Below are 27,930 nucleotides of genomic sequence, written 5' to 3' on the forward strand. Positions count from 1 at the left end.
CTGGCAATTCTCCATGTTCTCTATATCATCAGACGTGATTGCTGGGAGAAATAGACACTATCTTCACAACTCCACTGGGAGACGACAACTGGAAGCTCATGCCTGGAACTCTTGACCGCTGCCCTGTTTGCCTCTTTCCTGGGCTACTTGTTGACCTATAGCCTTTCACTAGAGTATATTTACTATACACTAGAGTATATTCACTATAACCACAAGTATAATGGTCTTGCTGAGTTCTCTGAGTCTTCTAGCAAAGTACTGAACCTCAGGGTGGTCTTGGGGAAATTCAAACTTGAATTTAGTGCCAGGGATGGTCTTCAGGATCCCCTCCTCCACCCTGCTTTGCATTAGGTGTCAAAAGTGAAGGTGGTCTTAAGTACTCCCAATCTTTGCACTAGGTCATTCACCTTCTCTCTCTCTCTCAGCCAGGGCCCATCCTGTGATGGAGTAGCTGTTGGTGGGTAGTACGAAAAGCCACACCTGTTTTTATCTTCCCTCCAAGGCTGTAAGTTGTAAGGGAAGGGAGCTATAGGTCTCCTGAGTTCTTTTCTTGTGGACCTGGAACATGGGGAGATACACAAAGAGACACTGATCCCCTCATCCTTAGACCCTCATGCCTGCCACAGCTTGAGAAAGCAGGGGGAGGATGGCAGCTACCTGGTGGGCTGATGGTTTAGAGGGTGTGATATTCAAATCAGGAAGTGGAAAAGGGGGTAGTATTTCAATAATGTTTTTCATTTTATTTTTTCTTTGATCCCTATCCTTTTTGGGGGGGGGGCTTTTTTTTTATTATTAATTTTTTGTTACATTAGTCACCATACATTACATCATTAGTTTTTGATGTAGTGGTCCATGATTTATTGTTTGCATATAACACCCAGTGCTCCATGCGATACATGCCCTCCTTAATACCCATCACCGGGTAACCCACCCCCCACCCCTCTAAAACCCTCAGTTTGTTTCTCAGAGTCCATAGTCTCTCATGGTTCATCTCCCCCTCCGATTTCCCCCTCTTTATTTTTCCCTTCCTACTATCCTCTTCTTTTTTATTTATTTTTTTAACATATAATGTATTATTTGTTTCAGAGGTACAGGTCCATGATTCATCAGTCTTACACAATTCACAGTGCTCACCATAGCACATATCCTCCCCAGTGTCCATCACTCAGCCCTCCCATTCCTCCCACCCCCCACCACTCCAGCAACCCTCAGTTTGTTTCCTGAGATTAAGAGTGTCTTATGGTTTGTTTCTCTCTCCAGTTTCATCTTGTTTCATTTTAACCTCCCTTTCCCTATGATCATCTGTCTTGTTTCTTAAATTCCTCCCGTCAGTGAGATCATATGATACTTGTCTTTCTCTGATTGACTTATTTCACTTTGCATAATACCCTCTAGTTCCATCCATGTCATCGCAAATGGCAAGATTTCATTTTTTTGATGGCTGCATGATATTCCATTGTATATATACACACCACATCTTCTTTATCCATTCATCTGTTGGTGGACATCTTGGCTCTTTCCATAGTTTGGCTATTGTGGACATTGCTGCTATAAACATTGGGGGTGCACATACCCCTTCGGATCACTACATTTGTATCTATGGGGTAAATACCCAGTAGTGCAATTGCTGGGTCGTAGGGTAGCTCTATTTTCAACTTTTTGAGGAACTTCCATACTGTTTTCTGGAGTGGCTGCACCAGCTTGCATTCCTACCAACAGTGTAGGAGGGTTCCCCTTTCTCCGCATCCTCACCAACATCTGTCAATTCCTGACTTGTTCATTTTAGCCATTCTGACTGGTGTGAGGTGGTATCTCCTTGAGGTTTTGATTTGGATTTCCCTGGTGCTGAGTGAAGCTGAACATTTTTCATGTGTCTGTTGGCCATTTGGATGTCTTCGTTGGAGAAATGTCTGTTCATGTCTTCTGCCCATTTCTTGATTGGATTATTTGTTCTTTGGGTGTTGAGTTTGATAAGTTCTTTATAGATTTTGGATACTAGCCCTTTATCTGGTATGTCATTTGCAAACATCTTTTCCCATTCTGTCGGTTTTGGTTTTGTTGATTGTTTCCTTTGCTGTGCAAAAGCTTTTTATCTTGATGAAGTCCCAATAGTTCATTTTTGCCCTTGCTTCCCTTGCCTTTGGCGATGTGTCTAGGAAGAAGTTGCTGCAGCTGAGGTCAAAGAGGTTGCTGCCTGTGTTCTCCTCAAGGATTTTGATGGATTCCTGTCTCACACTTAAGTCTTTCCTCCATTTTGAGTCTATTTTTGTGTGTGGTGTAAGGTAGTGGTCCAGTTTCATTCTTCTGCAGATGGCTGCCCAATTTTCCCAACACCATTTGTTGAAGAAACTCTCTTTTTTCCATTGGACATTCTTTCCTGCTTTGTCGAAGATTAGTTGACCATAGAGTTGAGGGTCCATTTCTGGGCTCTCTATTCTGTTCCACTGATCTATGTGTCTGTTTTTGTGCCAGTACCATACTGTCTTGATGATGACAGCTTTGTAATAGAGCTTGAAGTCCAGAATTGTGATGCCACCAGCTTTGCTTTGCTTTTTCAACATTCCTCTGGCTATTTGGGGTCTTTTCTGGTTCCATACAAATTTTAGGATTATTTGTGCCATTTCTTTGAAAAAAGTTGATGGTATTTTGATAGGGATTGCATTAAATGTGTAGATTGCTCTAGGTAGCAAAGACATTTTAACAATATTTGTTCTTCCAATCCATGAGCATGGAATGTTTTTCCATTTCTTTGTGTCTTCCTCAATTTCTTTCATGAGTATTCTATAGTTTTCTGCCTACAGATTCATTGCCTCTGGTTAGATTTATTCCTAGGTATCTTATGGTTTTGGGTGCAATTGTAAATGAGATCTACTCAATTTCTCTTTCTTCTGTCTTCTCGTTGGTGTATAGAAATGCCACTGATTTCTGTGGGTTAATTTTTTTTTTTTTTTTTTTTTAGCTTGCCACTTTACTGAATTCCTGTATGAGTTCTAGCAGTTTTGGGGTGGAGTCTTTTGGGTTTTCCACATAAAGTATCATATCATCTGCAAAGAATGAGAGTTTGACGACTTCTCTGCCAATTCGGATGCCTTTTATTTCTTTTTGTTGTCTGATTTCTGTGGCTAGGACTTTTAGTACTATGTTGAATAGCAGTGGTGATAGTGGACATCCCTGCCGTGTTCCTGACCTTAGGGGGAAAGCTCTCAGTTTTTCCCCATTGAGAATGATATTCGCTGTGGGTTTTTCATAGATGGCTTTTATGATATTGAGGTATGTACCCTCTATCCCTACACTCTGAAGAGTTTTAATCAAGAAAGGATGCTGTACTTTGTCAAATGCTTTTTTGCATCTATTGAGAGGATCATATGGTTCTTGTTCTTTCTTTTATTAATGTATCACACTGATTGACTTGCGGATGTTGAACCAAACTTGCAGCCCAGGAATAAATCCCACTTGGTCGTGGGATATGTCACGATATGACCATGATATTCATATGTCATGAATAATCCTTTCAATGTACTGTTGGATCCTATTGGCTAGTATTTTGGTGAGAATTTTTGCATCCATGTTCATCAAGGATACTGGTCTGTAATTCTCCTTTTTGATGGGGTCTTTGTCTGGTTTTGGGATCAAGGTAATGCTGGCCTAGTAAAATGAGTTTGGAAGTTCTCCCATTTCTATTTTTTGAAACAGCTTCAGAAGAATAGGTATTAATTCTTCTTTAAATGTTTGGTAGAATTCCCCTGGGAAGCCGTCTGGCCTGGGCTCTTGTTTGTTGGGAGATTTTTGATTATTGCTTCAATTTCCTTAGTGGTTATGGGTCTGTTCAGGTTTTCTGTTTCTTCCTGGTTCAGTTTTGGTAGTTTATAGGTCTCTAGGAATGCATCCATTTCTTCCAGATTGTCTAATTTGCTGGCATATAGTTGCTCATAATATGTTCTTGTAATTGTATTTCTTTGGTGTTGGTTGTGATCTCTCCTCTTTAATTCATGATTTTATTTATTTGGGTCATTTTTCTTTTTGATAAGTCTGGCCAGGGGTTTATCAATCTTATTAATTCTTTCAAAGAACCAGCTCCTAGTTTTGTTGATCTGTTCTACTGTTCCTTTGGTTTCTATTTCATTGATTTCTGCTCTTATTTTTATTATTTCTCTTCTCCTGCTGGGTTTAGGCTTTATTTGCTGTTCTTTCTCCAGCTACTTTAAGTGCAGGGTTAGGTTGTGTATTTGAGACCTTTCTTGTTTCTTGAGAAAGGCTTGTATTGCTATATACTTTCCTTTTAGGACTGCCTTTGCTGCATCCCAAAGATTTTGAACAGTTGTGTTTTCATTTTCATTTGTTTTCATGAATTTTTAGTTCTTTAATTTCCTGGTTGACCCATTCATTCTTTAGTAGGATGCTCTTTAGTCTCCACGTATTGGAGTTCTTTCTGACTTTCCTCTTGTGATTAAGTTCTAGTTTCAAAGCATTGTGGTCTGAAAATATGTAGGGAATGATCCAAATCTTTGGTACTGGTTGAGACCTGATTTGTGACCTAGGATGTGATCTATTCTGGAGAATGTTCCATGGGCACTAGAGAAGAATGTGTATTCTGTTGCTTTGGGATGGAATGTTCTGAATATATCTGTGAAGTCCATTTGGTCCACTGTGTCATTTAAAGCCTTTATTCCCTTGTTGAGTTTTTGCTTAGGTGATCTGTCCATTTCAGTGAGGCGGGTATTAAAGTCTCCTACTATTATTGTATTATTGTCAATGTGTTTCTTTGATTTTGTTATTAATTGGCTTATATAATTGGCTGCTCCCATGATAAGGGCATAGATATTTACAATTGTTAGATCTTCTTGTTGGATAGACCCTTTAAGTAGGATATAGTGTCCTTCCTCATCTCTTATTACAGTCTTTGGTTTAAAATCTAATTTGTCTGATATAAGGATTGCCACCCCAGCTTTCTTTTGATGTCCATTAGCGTGGTAAATGTTTTTCCACCCCCTCACTTTCAATCTGGAGGTGTCTTTGGGTCTAAAATGAGTCTCTTGCAGGCAGCATATTGATGGGTCTTGTTTTTTTTTATCTAATCTGATAGCCTGTGTCTTTTGATTGGGGCATTTAGCCCATTTACATTCAGGGTAACTACGGAAAGATATGAATTTAGTGCCATTGTATTGCCTGTAAGGTGACTGTTACTGTATATTGTCTGTGTTCCTTTCTGGTCTATGTTACTTTTAGGCTCTCTCTTTGCTTAGAGGACCCCTTTCAATATTTCTTGTAGGGCTGGTTTCGTGTTTGCAAATTCTTTTAGTTTTTGTTTGTCCTGGAAGCTTTTTATCTCTCCTTCTATTCTGAATGACAGCCTAGCTGGATATAGTATTCTTGGCTGCATTTTTTTCTTGTTTAGTGCTCTGAATGTATCATGCCAGTCCTTTCTGGCCTGCCAGGTCTCTGTGGATAGGTCTGCTGCCAATCTAATGTTTCTACTGTTGTAGGTTACCGACCTCTTGTCCCGAGGTGCTTTCAGGATTTTCTCTTTGTCTTCGAGACTTGTAAGTTTTAATATTAGATGTTGGGGTGTTGCCCTATTTTTCTTGATTTTGAGGGGGGTTCTCTGTGCTCCCTGGATTTAGATGCCTGTTTCCTTCCCCAAATTAGGGAAGTTCTCCAGTATACTTTGCTCCAGTATACCTTCTGCTCCTTTCTCTCTTTCTTTTTCTTCTGGGATCCCAATTATTCTAATGTTGTTTCATCTTATGGTATCACTTATCTCTTGAACTTTGCTGTCATGATCCAGTAGCTGTTTATCTCTCTGTTTCTCAGCTTCTTTATTCTCCATCATTTGGTCTTCTATATCACTAATTCTCGCATCTGCTTCACTTATCCTAGCAGTTAGAGCCTCCATTTTTATTGCACCTCATTAATAGCCTTTTTGATTTTGACTTGGTTAGATTTTAGTTCTTTTATTTCTCCAGAAAGGGTTTCTCTAGTATGTTCCATGCTTTTTTCAAGCCCAGCTAGTATCTTTAAAATCGTCATTCTGAACTCTAGTTCCGACATCTTACTAATGTCTGTATGGATTAAGTCCCTGGCAGTCGGTACTGCCTCTTGTTCTTTTTTTTTTTTTGAGGTGATTTTTTCCGTCCTGTCATTTTGTCCAGAGGAGAATAGATGAATGAGAGAACAAAATGCTAACAGGGTAACAATGACCCCAGAAAAATATAGACTAAACAAATCAGAAGAGACCGGAAACCGGAGTAAAAGAAAGGGGGAAAAAAAAAAAAGAATATGTTCAAGCTGGTGAATAGATCAGAGTCACACACTAGATTTTCAGTGTATTTTGGTCTGTTAGAAGAAAGTGCCTCCCAAAATTTTAAAGAAAGAAAAACTTACATATGTACAAAAATAAGGGTAAATACGATGAAGGGATGGAATATGACTGTAAAGATGAAAATCATAAAAGATTTTATGAAAGGAATTGATAAGTTGGTTGAAAAACAAAAGAAAAATTAAAAAAAAAAAAGGAGAGAATGTGATCAGGCAGGAGACTAGAACAAAGCCATACACTAGAGATTTAGAGTATATATTGGTGTGTTAGAGGAAACTGTATCCCCCCAATTTTTTTTTTTTTTAAGATTTATTTGACAGACAGACACAGTGAGAGAAGGAACACAAGCAGGGGGAGTGGGAGAGGGAGAAGTGGGCTTCCCGCTGAGCAGGGAGCCTGATGTGGGGCTCAATCCCAGGACCCTGGGATCAAGACCTGAGCCGAAGGCAGGCGCTTAATGACTGAGCCACCTAGGTGCCCCTCCCAAAATTTTAAAGAGAGAAAAACTAGGTTAACTACACAAAATAGGTTAACTACAAGGAAGGGATAGAATATGACTCTAAAAATGAAAAATAAAAGATTTTTAGAAAAGGGATTGATAAGATGTTGGTTGAAAAAGGGAAAAAGAAAAATTCAAAAAAAAAAGAAAAAAAGAAAACTAAAAAAATTAACTTTGAAAGACTAAAGAATCAGGGGGAAAAAGCCATGAATTCTATGTGCTGTATTCCCCTAGTGCTGGCGTTCTGTCGTTCTCATTGATCAGTAAACTTGGTCTTGGCTGGCTGTTCTTGCTGATCTTCTGGGGGAGGGGCCTGTTGCTGTGATTCTCAATGTCTTTGCCGGAGGTGGAATTGCCCCGCCCTTGCCGGGGGCTGGCCTAAGTAATCTGCTCGGGTTTGCTCTGGGGAGCTTTTGTTTCCTGCAAGGTTTCCCTACAGCTTTGGAGGATGAGAGTGAAAATGGTGGACTCCCAATCTCCACCCCAGAGGAGCCAAGAACTTGGGGCCCCACTCCTCAGTGAGCCCCCAGAGAAAAGCAGTCAATCACGCCCGTCTCCCCGGTCTCCGGCCACACTCCGTGCTCACCCAGCCTGTGACCGAGCATTTCTATCTCTGGCACCTGACCCGGTGTGGAGTCTCCAAACCCAGCAGATCCCTGTGGTGCACCCTGCGCCACTCCTCCTGGGGCAGGAAGGGGAGTCTCCCTGGATCTGCCACTTGTTGGGTCCCTGCTGGAAGAGCAGTGGCCTGACTGTGCCGCGGATCATGGTTTATGGCAACCCCGAGCTGAGAGCCTGCACCTCGGCTCCTTCTGTGCAGCTGGCTTCCCCGCTCGGATACCTGGGAGCTCTGCCGCATTCAGTCACCCCCGGTCTTTCTGTGACCCCGAGGGTCCTGAGACCATACTGTTCCAGCGAGGGTTCCACCCCCCTGCTTAGCTACTGGAGCTCAGCAGAGCGGACTTCTAAAAGTTCCAATTTTGTGCTCTGCTGCTCTATCATTTGCTGGTAGCCGGCTCCCTCACCCCATGGTCTATCTTCCCAAATATCGCCTCGGATTCACTTCTCTGCACGTCCTACCTTCCAGAAAGTGGTCGCTTTTCTGTTCAGAGAGTTGCTGCTATTCTTTTCCTCGATCTCCTGTTGAGTTCGTAGGTGTTCAGAATCGTTTGATCCCTATCTAGCTGAATTCCTGGGACCAGACAAAATTTAGGTCTTCTACTCCTCCGCCATCTTGCTCCTCCCACTGATCCCTATCCTTAAACTCAATTCTGTTTTTGGTATCTCACAGTCCTCTTTCAGGTGAGGTATATTAGACATCTTTATCACAAAACACTGGATGCCTTAAATCAATTTTTCAATTTGTGTAACAAGTAAATTTACTTTGGAGGAGTAGCTTCTTATGAAAACCTACTATACTGTGCTTGCAGAGTGGCTAGCAATGGGAATTCTCAGAATGAATGAAATCAGACTTGATATATGGTTGATTTCCATTGATGAAGTTATATTCTGCGTTGTACACATGTTGTAGTTGTGTTTTTATAAAGTTGCCACATATACTGAATTCGTGAATGCTGAATCATTGCCCATAGGGAAAATACATGGTTAGGCTTCTGCAAACCGCTGATCTCAGCATTTTATCAACTGATCAGTAGAGAGCCTTGTTTTATGTATGCTTCTGTATAAAGACACCTTATTTAATAAATTGTTGATTCAGTAAATTTGAACTCATGACCAGTAACACTATAACTTACGCCTGGGAGAAGCTTATCTAACACATTTATTTTCTCCGGAAACACAAGCCTTCTTGCACTCAGGAACACCAGATAGCATTTTGACACTACTCTTGGGGCCCTTTTAAACAGTAAAATCACCAACAAAAAGCACAAAACTGAAAAATGTACACTAACTACATCACGAAAATGATACTTCCTTACAGTGTGAGAGCTAAAACAAAAGGCAGAACATTGCCTTGTTTGACCTCCGCTGGGAACTTGCACATGGGGCAACTCAATTTTTTGCACTCTGTGCATGCCCACTAATGACCACAAAAGTGCTGTGGGTATTGATTTTGGGCTTACAAACAAATTTTAGCAAGTAGGCAAATCCACAGATAATGAGGATTGACTATATTATCTGAGGAAAATGCTGATTGCTATAAAATATCTTTAAAAGGAAATTGATACTTGGGTTATGATGTTCATGTCTCTGCAAGAAACCAGAGCTTCTTACATTTTCCCCATCATTCCGAAAGGGACAAGGCCAGAATCTCTGCCCCTTTGACCCACTGAATGTGTCAAATGTGTGCTATGAGAAGTCATCGGTCCTGGTGAGGAATTTGGTTTGTTTGCTAGGTGGTATTCTATGCTTGGGTTTGTGTAGATCCATAGACTCTTGGTCAGGAATAAAGGTAGTTGCGAGGAGAGGGGTGATTTCTAGGTACTATTGACAAAAATAAAAATCTGTGAGTCTATCTTAGTTAGATTATGAGTAAGGTAGTAAAATCAGAGCCTCTCTAGTGATGGACTAATCCAGACTGCTTTTCCAGCAATTATAAGGCATTGATAGTGGGGCTCCGCTCTTCACCACCCCCCCCAGTGAAGACTCTGCTTCTTTATATTTGTTATAGAGATGCCATCATCTTTCTTAATTGTTTTGTCAAAAGGTTCTGAGAGTAGGATCTGCAGGCTGCTGACTGCAATAGACAGAGCCTTCAGTCAGCAACAAAATAATGGTAGCGAGTACTCCTGGAAGGCTTTTGATGCTCTAAGTTCTGTTCTAAGCCCTTTACACGTTTGAAGGCATTTCATCCTTACCATAGGCCTTTGAGGTTAGAAATAGTATCATTCCCAATTGGTGCATAAAAAAATGAGGCCTATGTTAGGTAATTTGCTCTAGAAGACATACATAGAGTAAGTGGCAGATTTAAGACTCCAACAAGACCGTCTTCTTACAGAGCCAATGCTCTTACACTGTTCTTTCTCAAGGAGGAACTGAACCTCAAAAAATTTTAAGTTCAAATTTCACTTGTCCAGATGCTAAGATTAATTTTTTAAATTGAACTAAATGCTGCATAATCTGTTATAAAATAAGACAAAAATCAGATGCAGTTACTGGCAATAATATCTCATGGTATAGATTGGGATAGTTTGGGTTTATAAAATACTTATGCAGTAGTGTTCAGTAATCTGATGACCCTCTAGTGCAGCAGTAGGAGAACTGGGAGAGGATGTAAGGATGTGTTTGTGAAGGTCTTCATATCACAGGCGAGAAGTATGGACAAAAAGTGGAGCATCCAGTGAGGTGGATATGAGGGACAAAATCTGGCGCCCTTGGGGAGGATGGCCAGGGAGGAGTGTGGTACTACAAGAACTCAGAGGCTACAGCCAGGGTGACTGGTAATCTAAGAAGGGCTGGATAGACACAAGGCCAGGGGAAACCCTGAGGGAAAGCTGAGCCAGAGAGGAGTCAAAAGGCAGAGGGGCAGATAGATGCGGAGGTTAGATTACATGAGCAAGACAGGGCAGCCAGAAATGGGTGCAGAAGTCAGCACAAGGAGCATTTCAAAAGGGAGGACTAAGAAGTCAAAAGCAGGTCAAAAGTCAGAGGTCAGCCTTGGTCAACCTAAATCTGAAATAGGCAGGTGAATTGGAGCCCCAGACTGGTGGGCCCATTGAGCCCACAAGTGGTGTGGGTGAGAGGCTGGTGCCAACTCAGATGGAGAGCTATGTGGCAGGCCGGGAGGAGGGGCAGACGGGCACAAGGATGGAAGTAGAGAAGCCAGAAAAGTACCCTTTACCCATTTCTAGATAGAATCAGAGTCCTGGGAAGAGATTATTCCTTTGTTTGGGGAAAATAGATGGGTCCTTCAGTTACCCAAGAGTTCTGTTTTGTAGTTTACTTGATTGCTTTATCTTTAACCAGAGCTATGTCTCCTAAAACTTTGTTGCTCTTCTTGGGAGGAAGCATGGTTAATGTTTCTTCCCTCTGTATGCCGTAAGCTAGCTGTGCCTTACTTGGACACTTGTTCCCTAGGTAACAGATGATTTTTGTGGGGGGAGAAGTGAGTAAATGTTGAGAGCTTTGTACAGGAACTTTGTATTTGGAAAGGAGAGTAGGAATGATCATTACTTTATGCTGGGGAGGAGATCATAAAAAGCGTTGAAAAGTCTTGCACAATTCAACTTTGATTCATCTGCTCAGTGAATCATGGTTGAATACACTTATCACATGCAGGATTCTGCTAACCGTGGGAATTACTCTAGTGAAAAAGACAGATAGGACCCCTGGATTCCTGGAGGCTACATTGATTTGCGAGGTTAACCGAATAAAGTTCTCTTCTTAATTTTTGGTGTCCTTTAACACTGAAAACCTCAGTGTACTGGAGTGTAACTTCTAAGCTCTGCTGTAATTACATCATGGATGAAGTAAGGCTTTCTTCCTTAATTAATTACGTAAGACTGCTCTCCTCTGAAGGTGAAAGGTACTATTCTTCTGAAGGGGCATTATTATTGCCAATTACCTTGTAAAGAAATTGGTTCTAGAGTAGAAAATGACCATAGCAGACCCTGGACCACAGGGAAGGAGAAACAGTTCTCTGGGGGCCTCAGGTAAGTCTAGTTTTCAAGGGCAGAGAGTCAAGAATACTTCTATCTCTGGGAATAAGTTGGTTCCTGTCCATGGAAACAGCTCTTGGGTTAGTCAGGGAGATACCTGGATGGGCCTGGAACTGTGGAGCCATGACTAGTAGGATTGTAATTTACTTTCTTTGCTATATTTCAGTGACTTTTCTATGCACTTGAGTAGAAAAATTGTCAAAAATTGTCAAAAGTTTTCCTTTGGTCTCCACTGTCTCTACAGGGAATTAAGGGGATTTATAGTTGTGCCCTGGGGACACAGCTGTGAAGGCAGTATGGTGATGGCTGCTGTACTGGGTCGAATAGTGTTCCCAAATTCATGTCATTCCCCAGAACCTCAGAATGTGACTTTATTTGGAAATAGGGTAATTGTAGATGTAATTAGTTAAGATGGTCACTCACACTCCTTAATCCAGTATGGCTGGTGTCCTTATGAGAAGAGGCACAGAGACAGACTTGGAAGAGCATAGTGGGGAAGACAAAGGTGAGGCAGAGATTGGGGTGATGTGTTTATAGAGCCATGGGGCACCAATGATTGCCAGCAACCTCCAGAAACTAGGAAGAAGCAAGGAAGTATTCTCTCCTAGAGCCTTCAGAGAGAGCATGGCCCTGCTGACCCCTTGATTTCTGACTTCTGGCCTCTAGAACTATGAGAGAATGAATGTCTGTGGTTTCAGCTACCCAGTCTGAGGTTCTTTGTTATGGCGCTGCAGGAAACTAATACAGATTCCTATTCACCTGTACCTGGAACATACCATTAAAATGATAGGGGATTATATTCTCTTATTCTAAGATGTACATTTTACATTTTTGAAAAAGGGGTGGACAGTACAATTGTAGTCTACATTTTTAATGTAATCATTGCAGAAATAATCTTACCTCAAACCAGGTATGAGCTTATTTTTCCCCCATATTTCAATTAATTTTTATTTTATTTCATTGAGATGGCAGAAACTTAAGCTTCCCTCATTCCCTCATCCCCCAAGATTTACAGCTACATTTCAAAGTACATGTGTAGTAAGTATGATAGTGTAGAAGGAGGTAAGGCTGCATTTGTCTGGTCAGCATCTTCCCCAGCTGGGAATGCCCATCTTCCCCTCTGGGTCTCAGTCCTTGGTCTCTGTGAGTCAATGTTGAGACCTCCAGGTCCCTCGGTGTTCTCTGCTAAGTTCAAACCATACTGGGGTATGGAGATCTCTGAGGTGTTGTCTAAGGTCCTATTTCCTATACTCAATAAACAGCCTCTCTCTTTTTGTGTTTGGGGATTAGCTGGAATAATTCTTTTTATCTCTGCTTTCTGCTGTCACCTCGCTCCCATGTGGTTATGACCACAGCCTGGCTGCTCTGAGTGTCAGGTAGGGAAGGGGAAAGTGGGGAAATATTGGGAAATTATTAGTTAGTTTTTAAAAAATGCTCTACATCTACATTTCTCTTCTAGAAAAATAATTACTAAAACTACCCCCCCCCAAAATCCTACGTAACTACTCTTTCTTTTCTAGGTGGCCCTCTCATGCTCCTCCTACCCACCCACCTCACCATGCTTTGGGTCTCCATCCAGAATGTGTTCTTTGAGGACAGTAACTCCCACAGGCAAAGCAGCATCTGGCCGTGTGGGTGATCTATTCTCCAGCCTCTCAAAGTTGTGTAGGTAAGTCTGGCTAAAGTTACTGCCTCCCTCATCTGGGGGTTGTTGATTATTCCCCCAGGAGGTTCTCTGTCCTTCCAAGACAGTCATATTGTCTCCAGGTTGCTCAGCCACCTGCCCTGACTGACACAATGTCCCACCTGGGATAAACGTCTACTGGGTTACACATAAATCAGATACTAAGCAGCTCACTGCTTAAGGCGGTAAGCAGTGTGGGCTGGTTCCCATCCTAGAAGGGCAGGCACAGCTCCTTTCACCTGAGAGTCAAGGAAAAGTCTTGGAGCCACTCACATCTGGCTCAAGGGGGAATAGAGGCTAAGGCAGCTGAGGTTTTTCGGGTTCTCTGTGACTCCTCTCATGGACCCTCTCTGGTTTTGGAGACCATCTAAGTCTTCCCTAGCTTCTAGATTAGTAGGTGTGGATTCTCTTTATTAGTGCAGTCTACCGTGCAATGTGTCTTTCCCTCAAGCAAAGGAAAAAGAATGGTGCAGGTGCTCTTAAGCTCTTAAAAATTCTGGGACTGAGCAATACCCTTCATGGATTTGCAGACCAATTGGAGATGAGAAGTTAGGGAAGCTGTAGATGAGAATCTCTCCTGTCAGAGAAAATATGGAACTTGGACAGTTGGGAGTGATGGGTGTGGGTGAGAAAGAATGTAGTCATTTTGTCCTTGACCCAGATGGTGATACATTCTCTCAATAAAGGTTTATAGGTAATGGGCTAACCACGTAAGGGAATAGCTAACAGAAGAAACCAAGAAGGAGTCTAAACAGATTTACCAGCCGTTAGGTTCAGTGCTTAGTTGTAGTGTCAGAATCCCATCCTTTTGAAACCTGACCACTCAAATATTGCTCTACAATTACTCAGTTTATTTTCTTTGGGGGGATCCCTTTTTAGATACCAAATACTTTCCTAAATGATAGCCTATCTCATTTGTACTAAGGGAACTAAGAAAAAGCATTTGTGTCCTCACTTGAATCAGAGTTAAAAAAGCAGTCTCCCTTCCAGCGGGCATGAGAAAGCAGCAGGAATCAAAGATAGAGCCATGGGGATGGAGGGGGAAGGTGGGGTTCCTCACATACCCACTTGCATATATTTCTTTACATAAATCCCATTTCTACTGAAGTCTTAAATGGCTGGTGGTTTGATTTGAAGAGGCAAAAAGTTGTAATACCAAGAAGTCAGAGGTATTCTGGGCATGGCAGATTTGGTCCAGCCCCAGGGCAGAATCGTTTACCTTACATGACATTGTCTGGTTGGGGCTGACTGCTATGTGATTGTCCTACTTAGTTAGGAGTGTGGGGTTTCCTTCACTTGATTGTGGGGCTTAACAGAAGGATAGAATCCAGGGACTGGCACTGCCAGTCAAGAGGGCTTGGCTTCCTTAGCTGTATTGGTGGCTGCATCGGTGAATTATTTGGCTTTTAACTAGATTGGTATGCTAATTTGGGGTCTTATATACCAGATATCGATATTTCAGAATTCCCTGTAAGAGGTTTTTTTCCCCCTTATACCAAATATGTGAGAGGAAACATTCAACTGAAATATTAAAACAAAAATTTTAAAGGGGGGGACAGGTTTTTTTATTTAATGGGAAAGAAGAAACTAATCCTTTTGGAGAAAAGCACTCATCTTTGAGTAAATGTGTGTGAGTCCTATTTTGCTACTGATTGCACATTGGTAATTCTGACTTGAAATCCAAGTCTAAACTTAGATACTTTGGATTACTCAGATAGTGGATGTGGCTGTGTCTCTGTAGGATGGCCATGTTATTTTGAGTATAGTGCTGGATTATTTTGATCATTCATGTTAATACATTCATTCAATGGATTGTGATGTGCTGTTTCTCATCCACACTCGTGTTTCCCTGTGTTCTAAAGAACACTGATGGCCCAAGAAATATAGGTATTTGTGCTGGGGGGAAGGAGCATGGAGGGGGTAGTCTCTAGTCACCTTAAATTTGAGAAATTCTGGGTTAAACAAAAGTTAAGCAGATTTCTTTGCTGAAAGACTTCCCCAGGTCTTTAATATACTATGTGTATATTTTGAATATCTACCTCCCCCCTCCCTTTTTTTGTAGGATATCTGTTAATATTATGCAGGATAATTTTTCTGTAAGAGAGTTTGGGAACACTACTCGATTCTAAGCATACAATGAGATGCAGTTGTTTAATCATGACCAGAGGGATTTTAGCCTCTTACCAGATGGTTGTGAAAGTAAGGCCCTGGAGCAACTGTTATTGCCATTTTTGGAAGGCCTTGGGAGAAAGACGTCTATTTAGCTCAGATAGCATTATACAGTCTTTTTAAGAAGGAAAATGAACCAGAGGACCCTATAATTCTCTGGTTCTAGAATGTAGTCCTTTAGAACATTTTATCAATTAATGCACTTTTGTCTGAAAATGTTAGACTAAATCTTTTTTTTTTTTTTTTAAAGATTTTATTTATTTGAGAGAGAGAGAAAGTGAGAGTGAGTGAGCACAAGCGGGGTGAGGGGCAGAGGGAGAAGCAGACTCCATGTTGAGCAGGGAGCCCAATGCGGGACTCTATCCCAGGAGCCTGGGATCATACCTGAGCTGAATGCAGCCGCTTAACCGACTGAGCCACTCAGGTGCCCTGTTAGACTAAATCTTAAAAAAGTGTCTCTGCTATCTACCTTTGTGCAACAATTTCCCCAATATGTAGTGGGTTAAAATGACAAATGTCTCACAGTTTCTGTGAGTTGGGAACTCAGGGGTGACTTAGCTGGACTGTTCTGGCTCAGAGTCTCTTACGAAGTTGGAGTCAGGAAGTAGAGACCGCAAATCTCAAGGCCTGATTGGGGCTGAAAGGTCCGCTTCCAAGATGGCTCACCTATGCATCTGTTGGCTGGTGACCTTGGTTCCTCAACAAGTGTACTTCTTCTTAAGCTGCTTGTGTGTCCCCATGGTGTGATAGCTAGCTTCACCTGCCATGAGTAATCCTGGAGAGAGAGGGAAGAGGGAGCCATAGTACCTTTAAAGATCTGGTCTCTGAGGTTGTATGGTGTCATTTCTGCTTTATTCCATTTGTTAGAAGTGAGTCACTGAGTCTAGCTCACACTCAGGGGAGGAGATTAAATAACTAGGATGTGAGAAGGGGCAAAACAGGCCAGTGCCTAGATGATTTAGTTCAGCAGATGAGTACCATCATCAAGGATCCAAGTTCTTTCCATCTTCTGTTCTGCCATGCTCATTGACTTGGCTTTGTGTTCAGGTTAGTTCCCTACATAGTTGCCAAATGACTGCACAAATACTGGCTGTCATGTCCAGTCACAACAATATCCAGAAGAACAAATGGATTACATCTTTCTTGTGACACGATTTTTCCATTAGGAAACCTTTCCTGGGAGCTCTCAGTGGCATCCTGTCTTGCCAGGAGGTCAGAACTATGTCATATGCTCAAGACTGAACCAATTACAAGCAAGAGGAGTGGGATTGCCATGAGCAACTTAGGTAGACTTAGGTAGACTTGGGGCCAGGATATGTGCCCTGAGGGTGATCCCGAAACAGATTAGAGTTCCCTTTACAAGGAAGAGTGGGAAATGACTACTGTATTGACAATGAACAGGTAGCCTACTGTGGATCCTTCAGCTCTTTCCATAATGGTCTTCCAGTCACCATGCCATTTGTACAGGGCACCATCACCTCTTTTGTAGAACATAAAGGCTTATACTTTAGACAGAAGATCAAGTCTAGGGAACCCCTCAGTAGTTCTTTATATAAAACTCTTTCTAGTAAAAAGTGTAAAAAATTTCAGAAAATGTAATCTCAAAACACATCTTTATATTCAGTGTTGCTGGAAGAGAGGCCTTAGAGATTAAACTAAATCTACCACTCATAAGGGAACCATTATATCATTAGGGGTGGGGGGGCTCCATTTCTTCTCATTTGGGATTAGTAACAGAGTAAAATTTGCCATTTGTCTTTATGGAAGCCTAACATTGAAGAGAAATCTTAAGCTGTGTATTAAATGGTCTAGTATTGAATTGGTTGTCTTATATTTTATTTCCCCTCTGTTTCATACTCCTCGATGGTCTTGCTAAATTAGAGCCCTGCATAAGGCATTGCTCTTGCCTCTCTATGCTCCTGAGACCTGCAGAGCTATTCAGGTTTTCAGCATTGCTCACCCAAAGTGAATCTCCCCAGCAGTTTGTCATGTCTCGGCTTTAATCTGTTTTAGTCATTTCATGGAGTTTTACAATTGCTGAACAACTGCCTGAGACAAATTCAAGGGAACTGAAGGAGAGGAAAAAGCAAAAATAATCTGCCCCTCTTGGGAGGAAGGCTAAACTTGCTTAGTTCAAAGGAGTTTGGTTAGGTGCTTTGCATTTAGTAGGTCTTCCTTCCTTCCTTCCTTCCTTCCTTCCTTCCTTCCTTCCTTCCTTCCTCCCTCCCTCCCTCCCTCCCTCCCTCCCTCCCTCTCTCCCTCCCTCCTTCCCTCCCTCTCTTCTCTTCCCTCCCTCCCTCCCTCCGTCCCTCTCTCCCTCCCTCCTTCTCTCCCTCCTTCTCTCTCTCCTTCTCTCCCTTCTCTCCTTCTCTCCCTTCTCTCCTTCTCTCCCTTCTCTCCCTTCCCTCCCTTCCTCCCTTCCTCCCTTCCTCTCTTCTTCCATTCACTCACTCACTCACTCACTCACTCACTCACTCATTTAGCTTTAAGTCTACCTAAGGGCTTCAGTTTCCAATCACTCAAGGAGCAAGTGAATGACTGGGAGTGGAAAACATTGCTTGCCACACAGGAAATGCCTTGACAATTTGAGTAGCATAGGAGTTTCCAGTACACAGAATTAATTCCCTAAGGATTTTGCCAGCCCTGAAAATGTGTGAACGTTGCTGTGCAGATTTCTTATTTCCTATAGAATTCTGTGTCAGTCACGCACATGTTAAGAAAAAGAAAGATTTAAAAAAAAAATCAATTTGACAACAATCAGGGAATCTAGCTTAAAAGCATCTAAATATCTGAGGCCAACACAAGCTCCTTAGAGCATTGGTGAGGAAAGGCCCTTGCCCAGAGGCCAGACCTCTGCAGACATGCCTGGCAAGAAGATTGCTGGCAGTGGGCTTCCCCAGTCCAGAGCCCCCAAAACTGCAGACCTTTTCATAGTCCTTGCTCTTCATCCCATTCTGGGTTTCATTCCCTCAGAGCCCTGACCCCCAAGAACATCAATTGACTCATCTTTTAAAATAGTCTGCCAGTAAAATTAACAAGTCAGGAAATGACAGAGGTTGGTGAGGATGCAGAGACAGGGGAACCCTCCTACACTGTTGGTGGGAATGCAAGCTGGTGCAGCCACTCTGGAAAACAGTATGGAGATTCCTCAAGAAGTTGAAAATAGAGCTACCCTACGACCCAGCAATTGCTCTACTGAGTATTTACCCCAAAGATACAAATGTAGTGATCTGAAGGGGCACATGCACCCCAATGTTTATAGCAGCAATGTCCACAATAGCCAAACTATGGAAAGAGCCAAGATGTTCATCAACAGATGAATGGATAAAGAAGATGTGGTGTATATATACAATGGAATATTATGCAGCCATCAAAAAAATGAAATCTTGCCATTTGCAATGACGTGGATGGAACTAGAGGGTATTATGCTAAGTGAAATAAGTCAATCAGAGAAAGCAAAGTATCATGTGATCTCACTGATATGAGGAATTTGAGAAACAAACCAGAGGATCATAGGGGAAAGGAGGGAAAAATGAAACAAGACGAAATCAGAGAGGGAGACAAACCATAAGAGACTCTTAATCTCAGGAAATAAACTGAGGGTTGCTGGAGTGGAGGGGGTGGGAGGGATGGGGTGGCTGGGTGAGGGACATTGGGGAGGGTATGTGCTATGGTGAACACTGTGAATTGTGTAAGACTGATGAATCATAGACCTGTACCCCTGAAAGAAATAATACATTATATGGTAATAAAAAAAACCCCCTACGCTGCCAGGTTATATAATGGACATTGGTCATTCTTTTAAGCCTGCAATCATATGGTTTGGAAATTTCCTCATATTTTGAGTCTTGATTGGATGCTGAGCCTGTCTCCCATAATAAAATCTGAAAGCTCCAGATATTTCCTTCTCTAATTCCTCATAGTAATAGACATCATCACTCCTAAGCACTTGACACATAGTAACTCATTTAATTCTCAACAATCTTGTGAAGTAGGCACTATTATCAAATTGATGCAGTTTAGGAAATTGAAGCACAGAGAGAGAAAGTAACTTTCTCATGGTCACACAGCAAGTAATTGGAAGAACCAAGATTTGAACTCAAGGAATCTGATTCCAGGATCTAAGCTCTTAGTAACCATGCAAAGATACATGGTCCAAGTTCAAACAGGTATAATCACTGCAGACTTTAATTTAAGAGCTGGTGTTTAAGAAAAACAGGGATAAGAGACTCTACCTAGGACTAGAGAGAGCCACCATTCAATACCTGGACTCTCCCAGGACAACAATGACAGTGGGTCCTGGGCTGGCTCAGAGTGCTGGCCGTCTAGAGTGCAGCTTGAAATGCCAGCAGAGGCAGTTGTGGACCACTTCGAGAAAGTGCCTATGATTGTGGCTTTGGCCATGCAACTCTCTACCTGGTTCTCTGTCTCTTCTGATAGACCAGGGAAAGATAGCTAGCTGTCTGTCTGTCTATCTATCTATCCATCCATATCTATCTATCTATCTGTCATTTATCTAACTATCTAACTATAAAACTCTTTATAATTATATTTATAACTATATACTATATATAATATATAGTTCCTATTATTACATATATGTAACTATAAAACTCTTTATAGTTATATTTATAACTACATACTATATATAATATATAGTTCATATTATTATATATAGACTGATATAATAGAATGTAATTTTATATATATATATAGGAACTATATATTATATCAGCCAGAATCGGCTCCTGTTCCTTGCAACTAAGGACCCGGATAGTGAGCTTTTAAAGGTGAGGGTGGATGCTTCCCTTGGTATCCTTCCTGGCTTCCAGCAAAATGCCCTGCATGAATCAGGTGCTCAAAACACATTTGTTACATGAATAATGAGCTGATGCACAACAAGGTGTTAGTGGGTGATAATAACTTATAGAAGCAACTCTTCTAGTAATATTAGCATTTAGATGCAAGTCCTTAATGTCCCAAGGCACTTGTTGTAACCCACTAATGGGCCCTGAAATCAATTTAGTTGGTTGCTGCTAGCATTTAAAAAAGGAAATAGATTCATTTATAACAGAAAACATTGGAAAATAGAGTGCATCACAGGTAAGAAGAACAAATATTTCATAAAACGTTTGTTTTGATTGTGTTTGTGTTTAGTATGTATGAGCCTGTGTGGTGGTATATTGGGTTGTGGGGTTACTATGGGATAAAATGTTTGAAAACCATGGCCATAGGGTTCATGTGACTAATGGTTAGTGTGTTACATCTCCTGACAGGAGAGCAATGGGAAGGATTGGGAGATAGGGTCTGAACGGTCTCAATGATTATCTGTACTGCAAAGTTTAAGGCAGGTCCAAGAAACATGTAAATATTCACTCATGCTGTAGTAAGGTGGAAAGAAAAGGCCACAATTAACTTTACCTCTTGCTCACTCCCCTGCCACATACATATCTTTCTTAGGCAAGATGGATTATTTCTTAATTATCCATTCTAGAATCTAAAGTAGTTACACTTGTGTGAAAGACTACTAAAAGTTGTAAGTTGGCATGCCTAAATAATTCTTTTCTCATACAAATTTTTGGTAGTATATAATTACTAGTGTACTTCCAAGTATAAAATATTTACAGTAGGGGTGCCTGGGTGGCTCCTTCGGTTGAGCGTCTGGCTCTTGGTTTTGGCTCAGGTTGTGATCTCATGGGTTGTAGGATCCAGCCCTGAGGCAGGCTCCATGCTCAGCAGGGAATCTGCTTGAAGATTCTCTCCCACTGCTCCTCCCCCCCACTCACTCTTGCTCACTCTCTAAATAAATAAATCTTTTAAAAGTATTTACAGTAATATACCAATATATCTATTTCATGAACAGCCTTTTTCTGCTCCCCCTCAGCTTCATTCACATGTGCACCTTACAACTTAACAGGGTGTGTGTGTGTGTGTGTGGGTGCGCGCGTGCGTGTGCACCTCACATGAAAGGGTACACCTAGGTGACCAGTCTTCTGCTTCTAAGTTGAGCATCCTTGGACATGGCTGCCAGTTTGGGAAGGCTGTCCACAGTGAGGGGAATGGGGCAGATAGATGCCAAGAAAGACACACAAAAGATACCAGACCACTATGTGTAAGTGACATGGACATGTGCTGGGGAGAGAAGCACTGACTGAGACCCAGATGCTCTTGAGCCAGTTCCCAAGACTGCTCTGGGCCCTTTTTCTATGTCTGTGATTGCCTTCCTTGCAGTCTTACCCAAAACACGCCAGCCAGATTTTATTTGGCTAGTGTCTTAGGTCAGGTTCCCTAGAGGCTAACTCTGAGATGAGAATTCATGTGCAAGTAATTTATTAAGGAAGTACTCCCAGGAGAAGCTGGAAGGAAGTGGGGAAAAAGCACTGTAGGAGAAGAGGAGACTAAGGTGTGACTTCAGGCCAAGTTTATGGAGCGTAGGTCTCCCTTGACTGGAGACCAGGAAGCTGAACTCTCACTGTCCTGCACCATCTGTCATTGGGTTGGGACTACCCTTGGGGGGAATGAAAATTCCCAGGCATATCCAGCTCCCTGTGTGTGTATCTCAGCAGCCTGAGGGGGATCCCCAAAAGAAAAGTCATTGATAAGGCCACAGAAAGCAACAGCACAACAAAACCAGCGCAAAGGCACACAGAAAAGGTCAGGGGATCCGAGGGCATTGGGCTGGATTCATAGCATTCACTATAGCCAGTCAGAGTGGGTAGATATGCCTATAGTTAAAAGGACTTTTTTGGTACAACATAAACATTTGATATTTGTATGTATTCTGAAATGATCACCACAGTAAGTCTAGCTAACATCTGTCACCATGTATAGGACTTTTATTAATGCAGATTGCATAGTTCGAGAGAAGCAGTGAAAGAGAAAAACAAGATTTTTACAAAAATAGGAAGGCCACTACCTGAAAGCGATGTTGGGCACATGCCTAAGTTCATATCCAAGAAGGTTGCACATTTCAGCTTCTCAAGGTTCTCTACCCACCTAAGGTGGAAATGTTCTGCCTTAAAAATGTATTCTGTAAGCAGAGGGAGAGAGGCTGAGAACTCCCTTTTTCAGTAAGTACTTCAGCTGAAGACCTACCAACATCATGCCTAGATGGTTTGTTACGGTGATCCTTGGATTTGAAGTAAGAATTTTTCCCTAGCCTAGTGCCCACTTTTGCACCTGACTGCTATTTCCATTTCAATTTTTTTCCTATCAATGAATTCAAATCTAAAAGTACCAATGACCACCAAATCATCTTACTTTTTGATGCCTAAGGATGCTTGCATTCCTTTATCCCCTAATTCAAGCTGGCATGCTTTTAGTTTTTAAAAGTACATCTGTGGCTTGACTTGCATTTAAGATGCCCTAATCCATCATTAGGTAACTTTAAAAGCTGGTATTATTTCAGAGTGGAATCTGTCCTACTTCTCTTATCCTCTCATACTTTGTTAGTCTTTTTGCAATAATAGTACCATCCCTATAATCAGAGCCAGAGAAGCGGAAAGGGGAGAACCTGGAAATTGACCCTTCTCCCTTGTGAAGTAGGAAAGCCTATTTTCAGCACCCATCATTTCCCTGCCCTATTCTATTAGTTCCTTCTTTTGGCTTCTGGTTCTGTCTCTTTTGGTCGTTGAGTGTCATCACCTTACTTTTTGGTCATTTAGGGCCCTGAACTCTAGACTCATTCCCGTGTTAATCTGGGAAGACACCTATTTAAATCTTCTTAAACATCCCTTTTTCCCATCAAAATGTACCTACCCTGAATTCTATTTATACAAGTTCCTTCTTTCTGCTAGGAGATAGCTTGATGCTTTTGTCAACTAGTCTGTGGTGGTAGATGAAAGACAACATGCTAGTTCCCCATCTCTTAAAAACACCTGCAAATGTTAAGGGAATCTTTTCATAAGACTTTCTCAATGAGGCAGTGTGGTATAGTGGAAAGAGTGAAGTCTCGGATTTGAAATTAAAGTGACATTGGATCAAATCCATCTCTCTTATTCCCTAAGAGATCATCCATAGTTACCTAACCTCTCTGAATTTGCCTAACTTGCCTTTACAAAACTGTAAAAAGGGGATACTAACATTTACTTACCTCCCATATTTTGGGGGCTATTTAATTAAAAACTATAAAAGCACCCAAGTTAGTGTCTGATATATAGTAGGTGTCTTATAGATTGCAACTAATATATTAACAATATTGTAAAACAAATAAGTAATGCAGGTAATCTTAATGGACAAATATTTCTTAGGCATTCTCTACAGAAGGAGAGAAATACAAGTGGTACCTCTTAAATTAGATTCTGTTTCACCTCTGCTCTATACCAGCTCTTTTATAGTCTATTCATCTACCAGGCAACTATCCATTCATTTACTTGTCATCTTATTAATGTACTTATTAGGTACAAAAGGCTGGGCTGGCTACTCTGAAGGACATAATGATATGTTATTCATAGTCCCATGCTGGCTTATCATGGAGTGTGGCAAATAAAGTCATAAGGTATTTTGGATATTGGAAAGGCAGGAAATTGAAAATATCTCAATCCTCCCTGAAGTTTGTCCATGAAAGTTCAGAGTCAAAGAAGAGAGACAAATCTATATCTTTCAGGAAAGTTGAGGAATAGGTCATTTTTAGATGTATAGAAAGAATAGATTATGAGTCAAGCTCCACTGGTAGAGTCAGTAAATGGACACAGTGGATCTGCAACAGATTGGTAGTCAGGGGCATCAGGACAACAGGGGAAGGTGCTGAGTGGATGAAGTAAAGAGGTTTAACAGGTAAATCACTTGAAAGGTGGCCAGGCAGACCCTCGCCCATCTTGGGTTCAGTCACTTGCGGGAGTCACACCAGACTGAATGAGGGAGTCAGAGAGAAGAGTATGATAAACTCAGAGAGGAAGGAAAAGGCTGATGAGTGTTGTCATGGCAATCTACACCAATTCATGAAATGGGAAGGAAAATTCAAGTGGACAGAAAAGTACAAAGACTGTTCTAGTTAAAATATTAGATATTCTAGCATAAAATTTGTAATCTTAGAGAAGGTAAGCATGCTAGATTTACATCTGTTTAAGGTAGATGGAGTAGCGCTTACTACTGAACTCTAGAGACTGAAAGACCAGAGATTACCTTTGTCCTTGCCACTGGTCAGCTGTGTACCTCTGGGCAGGTGATTTAGCCTCTTCACAACTTAGTTATGCCATCTCTAAGATGGGATAGAGACTAATATTTGCTCACGGAATGGTTCTGGATACTAAATGAAAGGCCATGTGTATATGTCTCAGCACAGGGGTTTGGCACATAGTAGGTAAGCAATGAATATAAGTTATTTGGGGTTTGGATTTTACATGTCTGTTTAGAGGCCTCCTCAAGCTTATGCAACCTGTCATATGGTTGTGCCTATTTTTATGTCTTCAGTTGATCATAAAAATAACTTTCAGACCCTATGACCAAAGCCAAAAAGAAGTCAGGTTAAGCCTGAAGAATAGTAGCACACATGTAAGTCATTTAATCTCTTTGGCATTTCCTTTTCATTCCTATTAGTGAATTATTTATGGGATCTGTGCTTTTGGGAAAAAGTCCAAACACATCTCCAACTCACTCAGGCTCCTTGAGGGTCTCTTTGGGGCCCAGAAGGATTTCTGCCACATAGTAGGTGCTCAGTCAGGGTTTGCCTTTATGAATGGCATGAGAAATGTAGATAATACCAATGCAGATATTTGGTATTTACTGGGTTGAACTAGTGATTGGTAATGTTCCTGGAAAAATGTATAAGTAAAAGATATGAAATAAAGAAAATAAATAGGTCATTTGTCCATCAATTTACTCAGAAAAACCTATTGAGTAGCTGCTCTGTGGCAGACGCTGTTCTGTGCACTGGAGATATCCCGAACAGTGGATGAAGGGGTGATTTCTAGAATACTCAGCAGCCAGTATCATTCAAGTCCTAATCAGAACTGACACTAGTGATGGGAGAGGTGCTTTTCTCTGCCCCTCATGGAAGCATTCCCCCCTAGGAAAGGACTAGGGTTGGTAGGAGACCATTTGGGGGATGCACACCAGTATCTATATATGGACTAGTCAGAAATAATCATTTAATATATGGAAACTTGTGCTTTACAAAGCCAGGTTTACTGATGCATTCTGGCAGTGAACAAGACAGAGAAGGTCTCTTTTCATGGGGTTTTCTTTCTTGGAGTTACTCTGATGACGTTAGAGGGCTTGGCTCCTGGGAATGCCTTGAATGTCTTGTAGTCTGAGTCCAAGTTCCTCGGCTCCACAGCCCAGGGCCGTGACAGTGCCTTAACAGCACCGCGCCCAAACCCATCCTGGGCAAGCATTTGTATCCTTAGCACCTTTCGTATTATTTGAATCTTATCTTAGATACAATTTACAATTTACCATAAATTTCTTCTCATGGAGTAAGCCAATTCTGATAATCATGTGGGTCCTTCTGCATTGTTCATTTCTTAATATCGTTTTGGTTGTGAGGACACCCTGCTACCAATCCCTCATAATAAAGAGAGCAGCCAATTAATTCCCACACATTGCCCCTCCCTCATGGTCCCTGTGGGAACTCTCATAATAGAAAAACAAAAAAGATGATTTAACTTACCCTTATAGAGACGTGACAAGTTCTTTATTCAGTCTATATTGATAAAAATTTAAGATGCTTTCATGGCAGAGACTAAAATGAATGTATCTCTCTTTGGTACCCAGAGTGAAAATTCAGGGAGGTGTACGGACGGTCAGGAGTGCAGATGGTTTTACCCGGGTATAATCAGGATAAATTTAGCTAGCTGAGGATAATTGAATTTAAGGAAATGGAAAATATAACATTAGTCTACAAAAGATTCAGTAATTTATATTCTCTTGTAAATGTGCATTATATGATAACAGTAAATTATATTGTGCCTGCCTGAGACTTGCTAATCAAGTCAGTCTTATGTGTGGAAAGAAAGAAACCACAAATAAAGCTGCTGCCCAGACATTTAAATCCTATCTGCCTACCTAACCCACAGAAGGAGGATTTTATGGTTAGAATTGCGGGGATGATAATGCGGTGATGGCAGAGCAATCTGTATCTGATTGTGTCTCACATGTTCATCACAAAAGTGTCAGATGAATTGTTCCTGCTAGATCTGTTATCTGTCCTTGATTGGAAAGGCTGGGAGAACACAGCTTGGTATTGAGGCTCTGCATGGAATTTGTATCAGAAAATGAAAATGACATGGAGATGGGACACATTTGAGGTGTAAGCCATCATGAAAGGATACATGGCGATCCCCACAAATAGACTTCCCTGCGGTAACCTCTGTTCGAGTATCTCTGTTCTCTTTTTGGTGCTTTTAGATCAGAAAGACTTAGACGCCACTTGGGCTGGAAGTACATTTGCTTCCGATGGGACAAGCAAATTTACCACCCCAGTTCATTACCCAATGATATCGTGAGCAGCTAAATTCAGGGACAGAGAAGCTGGTTGCATTTCATTTTGTAAATGCATAAAGTAACTCTTTATAATAAATCCTTTAAATGATCATCAATATAAAAATCAACGTTGTTTAAAATATGGAATACAAAACCAAGCCCAAATGTGCAAATGAGCACTTTATTTGTTCTGCACTGATTAAGGGAAGAAACTCAGCTCTGTGTTCATCTTTTTGCGCCATCTTACTTTTTCACGAGAATTTGTCTTTCTGTGTGTGTGTATGTGGAGGGGTGGGGGCTAGGAATAGGACTTAAAAAAAGATCCATATTCCTGGGCAACTAGGGCAAACAAGTATTTTATAGGTAAGAACAGACACAACTTCAGTAAGTTTTTAAGAGCAGTTTTAAGGAATAGAAGACTTTTCCGTTCTTTGTCTTTCAACTATAGGCTTATCATATATTTCCTAAATATTAAGAGATTAGTTAGTAGATGTGTTAGCTTAATTTTTTGTCCTAAGCAGTAGAAGTATTTCCCTATTTGTGGAAGTAGGTATATGGAGAGATCTTCTTGTCCCCTCCCCCACCATCTCTTTCCTTCCCTTCCTTTCTTCTTTTTTAATCTAACAGGTATTTATTGAGTACTCACCATGTAACAATCAGTAGTCTACATATTATGAATTTAAAACATTAGGATCACATGAAAATGTAATAACTAATATTTACTTCAATGTTTATTAGACTTTGGTTATTACAGTTAGAATAAAACATGTTTCTGTGAAATCACAGGGTTCATTACCTACAGAGAGAAAGGCTAAATTTCTTATTAATTTTCTCAGACTTCTTTTTACTTCTTTGGCATTTTAACTTTCTAATGCAATTGGTCCTTTAAGTTAAATTATGCTACTGCTCTGCCTGAAACTCTCTAGTACCTTCTCTTTCACTCCAGTAAAAGGCAACATTTTCACAGTGGCTGACAAGGCCCTATATGATCTGTCATGTTGCCTCTCTCCCCCAAGATTATGGAATGCGGCCAAAGTTGTACTTGGAGTAAAATTTGTAGACTTGAATCTCCTCACTATTAACAAGAAAGAATTTTAAATTGTTAATTAAGCATTTAATTCAAGAAAGAACACAAGTAATCAAGCAATCATATTTTACTGATCTTTGATTAGTAGGAATGTTGTAATTTATATTTTCTTCTTTGTACTTGTATGTCATTTGCTGC

At 41.1% G+C, this 27,930-nt stretch overlaps 1 long non-coding RNA gene across 1 annotated transcript in view; it reads left to right on the plus strand.

Annotated features, from left to right (window-relative positions):
* The window catches only part of LOC118528545 (uncharacterized), a 288,557-nt gene that overhangs the window by 201,602 nt on the left and 59,025 nt on the right, over positions 1–27,930 (plus strand). The window contains exon 3 of the long non-coding RNA XR_013445650.1: positions 12,952–13,100. This is a non-coding gene — a long non-coding RNA (uncharacterized LOC118528545). The remainder of the gene's footprint in view (positions 1–12,951; positions 13,101–27,930) is intronic.

The sequence above is a fragment of the Halichoerus grypus genome, chromosome 2 (genome assembly GCF_964656455.1).
Source record: "Halichoerus grypus chromosome 2, mHalGry1.hap1.1, whole genome shotgun sequence".
Taxonomy (NCBI): Eukaryota; Metazoa; Chordata; class Mammalia; order Carnivora; family Phocidae; genus Halichoerus; species Halichoerus grypus.